Source organism: Oncorhynchus gorbuscha, unplaced genomic scaffold (genome assembly GCF_021184085.1).
Source record: "Oncorhynchus gorbuscha isolate QuinsamMale2020 ecotype Even-year unplaced genomic scaffold, OgorEven_v1.0 Un_scaffold_3920, whole genome shotgun sequence".
Taxonomy (NCBI): domain Eukaryota; kingdom Metazoa; phylum Chordata; class Actinopteri; order Salmoniformes; family Salmonidae; genus Oncorhynchus; species Oncorhynchus gorbuscha.
In genome coordinates this window covers 24,001-30,000 of record NW_025748059.1, presented here as the reverse complement: position 1 = coordinate 30,000, position 6,000 = coordinate 24,001, and the positions used below count along the sequence as shown (strand labels likewise).

The 6,000-nt window shown below is 56.4% G+C and overlaps 1 pseudogene; it reads left to right on the top strand.

The window, feature by feature from the left end:
• Positions 1-5,428, top strand: part of LOC124028256 — a 16,614-nt pseudogene extending 11,186 nt beyond the window's left edge.
• Positions 5,429-6,000: the final 572 nt, after the last annotated feature.

The following is a 6,000-nucleotide window of genomic DNA, read 5'->3' as shown; positions in this document are numbered from 1 at the left end:
GGTTAGTGGGACTGTCGGGTGCTGGTGGGACTGTCGGTGGTGGTGGTTAGTGGACTGTCGGTGGTGGTGGTTAGTGGGACTGTCGGTGGTGGTGGTTAGTGGGACTGTCGGTGGTGGTGGTTAGTGGGACTGTCGGTGGTGGTGGTGGTTAGTGGGACTGTCGGTGGTGGTGGTGGTTAGTGGGACTGTCGGTGGTGGTGGACTGTCGGTGGTGGTGGTTAGTGGGACTGTTAGTGGACTGTCGGTGGTGGTGGTTAGTGGACTGTCTGTCTGGTGGTGGTGGTTAGTGGACTGTGGTGGTGGTGGGACTGTCGGTGGTGGTGGTTAGTGGGACTGTCGGTGGTGGTGGTTAGTGGGACTGTCGGTGGTGGTGGTTAGTGGGACTGTCGGTGGTGGTGGTTAGTGGGACTGTCGGTGGTGGTGGTTAGTGGACTGTCGGTGGTGGTGGTTAGTGGGACTAGTGGGACTGTCGGTGGTGGTGGTGGGACTTAGTGGGACTGTCGGTGGTGGTGGTTAGTGGGACTGTCGGTGGTGGTGGTTAGTGGGACTGTCGGTGGTGGTGCTGTGGTTAGTGGGACTGTCGGTGGTGGTGGTTAGTGGTGGTTACTGTCGGTGGTGGTGGTTAGTGGGACTGTCGGTGGTGGTGGTTAGTGGGACTGTCGGTGGTGGTGGTTAGTGGGACTGGTTGGTTAGTGGTGACTGTCGGTGGTGGTGGTGGTGGTTAGGGACTGTCGGTGGTGGTGGTTAGTGGGACTGTCGGTGGTGGTGGTTAGTGGACTGTCGGTGGTGGTGGTTAGTGGGACTGTCGGTGGTGGTGGTTAGTGGGACTGTCGGTGGTGGTGGTTAGTGGGACTGTCGGTGGTGGTGGTTAGTGGACTGTCGGTGGTGGTGGTGGTGGTTGGTGGTTAGTGGGACTGTCGGTGGTGGTGGTTAGTGGGACTGTCGGTGGTGGTGGTTAGTGGGACTGTCGGTGGTGGTGGTTAGTGGGACTGTCGGTGGTGGTGGTTAGTGGGACTGTCGGTGGTGGTGGTTAGTGGGACTGTCGGTGGTGGTGGTTAGTGGGACTGTCGGTGGTGGTGGTTAGTGGGTGGTGGTGGTTACTGTCGGTGGTGGGTTAGTGGGACTGTCGGTGGTGGTGGTTAGTGGGACTGTCGGTGGTGGTGGTTAGTGGACTGTCGGTGGTGGTGGTTAGTGGACTGTCGGTGGTGGTGGTTAGTGGGACTGTCGGTGGTGGTGGTTAGTGGACTGTCGGTGGTGGTGGTTAGTGGGACTGTCGGTGGTGGTGGTTAGTGGGACTGTCGGTGACTGTCGGTGGTGGTGGTTAGTGGGACTGTCGGTGGTGGTGGTTAGTGGGACTGTCGGTGGTGGTGGTTAGTGGGACTGTCGGTGGTGGTGGTTAGTGGGACTGTCGGTGGTGGTGGTTAGTGGGACTGTCGGTGGTGGTGGTTAGTGGACTGTCGGTGGTGGTTAGTGGACTGTCGGTGGTGGTGGTTAGTGGGACTGTCGGTGGTGGTGGTTAGTGGACTGTCGGTGGTGGTGGTTAGTGGACTGTCGGTGGTGGTGGTTAGTGGGACTGTCGGTGGTGGTGGTGGTTAGTGGTTAGTGGGACTGTCGGTGGTGGTGGTTAGGTTCGGTGGTGGTGGTTAGTGGGACTGTCGGTGGTGGTGGTTAGTGGGACTGTCGGTGGTGGTGGTTAGTGGGACTGTCGGTGGTGGTGGTTAGTGGACTGTCGGTGGTGGTGGTTAGTGGGACTGTCGGTGGTGGTGGTTAGTGGGACTGTCGGTGGTGGTGGTTAGTGGGACTGTCGGTGGTGGTGGTTAGTGGGACTGTCGGTGGTGGTGGTTAGTGGGACTGTCGGTGGTGGTGGTTAGGGGACTGGGTGGTGGTGGTTAGTGGGACTGTCGGTGGTGGTGGTTAGTGGGACTGTCGGTGGTGGTGGTTAGTGGACTGTCGGTGGTGGTGGTTAGTGGGACTGTCGGTGGTGGTGGTTAGTGGACTGTCGGTGGTGGTGGTTAGTGGGACTGTCGGTGGTGGTGGTTAGTGGGACTGTCGGTGGTGGTGGTTAGTGGGACTGTCGGTGGTGGTGGTTAGTGGGACTGTCGGTGGTGGTGGTTAGTGGGACTGTCGGTGGTGGTGGTTAGTGGGACTGTCGGTGGTGGTGGTTAGTGGGACTGTCGGTGGTGGTGGTTAGTGGGACTGTCGGTGGTGGTGGTTAGTGGGACTGTCGGTGGTGGTGGTTAGTGGGACTGTCGGTGGTGGTGGTTAGTGGGACTGTCGGTGGTGGTGGTTAGTGGGACTGTCGGTGGTGGTGGTTAGTGGACTGTCGGTGGTGGTGGTTAGTGGACTGTCGGTGGTGGTGGTTAGTGGGACTGTCGGTGGTGGTGGTTAGTGGGACTGTCGGTGGTGGTGGTTAGTGGGACTGTCGGTGGTGGTGGTTAGTGGGACTGTCGGTGGTGGTGGTTAGTGGGACTGTCGGTGGTGGTGGTTAGTGGGACTGTCGGTGGTGGTGGTTGGTGGGACTGTCGGTGGTGGTGGTTAGTGGGACTGTCGGTGGTGGTGGTTAGTGGGACTGTCGGTGGTGGTGGTTAGTGGGACTGTCGGTGGTGGTTAGTGGACTGTCGGTGGTGGTGGTTAGTGGGACTGTCGGTGGTGGTGGTTAGTGGGACTGTCGGTGGTGGTGGTTAGTGGGACTGTCGGTGGTGGTGGTTAGTGGGACTGTCGGTGGTGGTGGTTAGTGGATGATAGATTCTGAGTATAAAGACGAGTGGCCATTTTTAAACAATTAAATGTATGGAATCTGAAGCATATTTCTAAGGATAATTTGTCCCATTTTAGCTGATGTTTTATCCAAAGCGACTTACATAGTCATGCATACATTTCTCTTATGGGAAGGGCGCAGCGGGAATCGAACCCGAGCGCCAAGCTTTACCAGCTGTTCGCAGAGGGCCTTCAGTACGTGTTTTCTGTCTGTAGATCCGATGCTTGACTTGGACATCCAGGAGCTGGCTAACCTGACGGCTGGGGACGCGGACGTGGAGAACTTCGAACGCCTCTTCACCAAACTGAAGGAGATGAAAGGTATCTGGCTGGAGACGCAAGGCAGTGCACTACTGGCACCCTAATCCCTACACAGTGCACTACTGGCACCCTAATCCCTACACAGTGCACTACTGGCACCCTATTCCCTACACAGTGCACTACTGGCACCCTATTCCCTACACAGTGCACTACTGGCACCCTAATCCCTACACAGTGCCCTACTGGCACCCTAATCCCTACACAGTGCACTACTGGCACCCTATTCCCTACACAGTGCACTACTGGCACCCTATTCCCTACACAGTGCACTACTGGCACCCTAATCCCTACACAGTGCACTACTGGCACCCTAATCCCTACACAGTGCACTACTGGCACCCTATTCCCTACACAGTGCACTACTGGCACCCTATTCCCTACACAGTGCACTACTGGCACCCTATTCCCTACACAGTGCACTACTGGCACCCTAATCCCTACACAGTGCACTACTGGCACCCTAATCCCTACACAGTGCACTACTGGCACCCTATTCCCTACACAGTGCACTACTGGCACCCTATTCCCTACACAGTGCACTACTGGCACCCTATTCCCTACACAGTGCACTACTGGCACCTAATCCCTACACAGTGCACTACTGGCACCCTAATCCCTACACAGTGCACTACTGGCACCCTATTCCCTACACAGTGCACTACTGGCACCCTATTCCCTACACAGTGCACTACTGGCACCCTAATCCCTACACAGTGCACTACTGGCACCCTAATCCCTACACAGTGCACTACTGGCACCTAATCCCTACACAGTGCACTACTGGCACCCTAATCCCTACACAGTGCACTACTGGCACCCTAATCCCTACACAGTGCACTACTGGCACCTAATCCCTACACAGTGCACTACTGGCACCTAATCCCTACACAGTGCACTACTGGCACCCTAATCCCTACACAGTGCACTACTGGCACCCTAATCCCTACACAGTGCACTACTGGCACCCTAATCCCTACACAGTGCACTACTGGCACCCTAATCCCTACACAGTGCACTACTGGCACCCTAATCCCTACACAGTGCACTACTGGCACCCTAATCCCTACACAGTGCACTACTGGCACCCTAATCCCTACACAGTGCACTACTGGCACCCTAATCCCTACACAGTGCACTACTGGCACCTAATCCCTACACAGTGCACTACTGGCACCTAATCCCTACACAGTGCACTACTGGTAGATGTTGGCTCAATTGTAAACCTTAAATGTACAGCGTGCTATAGAGGTTTCTGATTGGATCCAGCGTGCTGTAGAGGTTTCTGATTGGATCCAGCGTGCTGTAGAGGTTTCTGATTGGATCCAGCGTGCTGTAGAGAGGACTCTGATTGGATCCAGCGTGCTGTAGAGAGGACTCTGATTGGATCCAGCGTGCTGTAGAGAGGACTCTGATTGGATCCAGCGTGCTGTAGAGAGGACTCTGATTGGATCCAGCGTGCTGTAGAGAGGACTCTGATTGGATCCAGCGTGCTGTAGAGGTTTCTGATTGGATCCAGCGTGCTGTAGAGAGGACTCTGATTGGATCCAGCGTGCTGTAGAGAGGACTCTGATTGGATCCAGCGTGCTGTAGAGAGGACTCTGATTGGATCCAGCGTGCTGTAGAGAGGACTCTGATTGGATCCAGCGTGCTGTAGAGAGGACTCTGATTGGATCCAGCGTGCTGTAGAGAGGACTCTGATTGGATCCAGCGTGCTGTAGAGCGGTTTTTGATTGCATCCCGGCCTTGGTTGTCATTAACAACCTCTGTATATTACAGAACAATGTCATGCGATATTGCCGTTCTGTTTTTCTCTCTACAGATAAGGCTTCATGGCTACCTCCTGAACAGAGGAAACTCCATGCCGAGAAGGTAGCTTCACCCCTAAACACAACCATTTTAAAATGTTACACCCCCATTTTTTTTTTAAATCAAATTATATTCATACTTGGTTCTTCTGACTGTCGGTGTCAAACTGTAAATGTCCTCTTGTCATCTGTGTAGATTTTGTGTTTCTTCATCCTGTCCTGGCGGAGGACCAGGGCTAATAAACCCTGTAATGTCCTCTTGTAATCTGCATAATGTTGATTGCGGCCAAATGCCTGAAACCTGATTACTTGCTCTGCAGGTTGCCAAGGCGTTTTGGACGGCAATCGGAGGAGACCAGGATGAGATAGAAGGCCTGTCGTCAGGGGAGGAGAGTTAAGGGGAGACTGAGGAGTCACGCTCTTCCTTGCTGTCCCCAGTCCTCCCCTTGCTGTCCCCAGTCCTCCCCTTGCTGTCCCCAGTCCTCCCCTTGCTGTCCCCAGTCCTCCCCTTGCTGTCCCCAGTCCTCCCCTTGCTGTCCCCAGTCCTCCCCTTGCTGTCCCCAGTCCTCCCCTTGCTGTCCCCAGTCCTCCCCTTGCTGTCCCCAGTCCTCCCCTTGCTGTCCCCAGTCCTCCCCTTGCTGTCCCCAGTCCTCCCCTTGCTGTCCCCAGTCCTCCCCTTGCTGTCCCCAGTCCTCCCCTTGCTGTCCCCAGTCCTCCCCTTGCTGTCCCCAGTCCTCCCCTTGCTGTCCCCAGTCCTCCCCTTGCTGTCCCCAGTCCTCCCCTTGCTGTCCCCAGTCCTCCCCTTGCTGTCCCCAGTCCTCCCCTTGCTGTCCCCAGTCCTCTCCTTCCTGGGGCTCCTCCCCTTCCTGTCTCCAGTCCTCTCCTTCCTGGGGCTCCTCCCCTTCCTGTCTCCAGTCCTCCCCTTCCTGGGGCTCCTCCCCTTCCTGGGGCTCCTCCCCTTCCTGGGGCTCCTCCCCTTCCTGGGGCTCCTCCCCTTCCTGTCTCCAGTCCTCCCCTTCCTGTCTCCAGTCCTCCCCTTCCTGGGGCTCCTCCCCTTCCTGTCTCCAGTCCTCCCCTTCCTGGGGCTCCTCCCCTTCCTGGGGCTCCTCCCCATCCT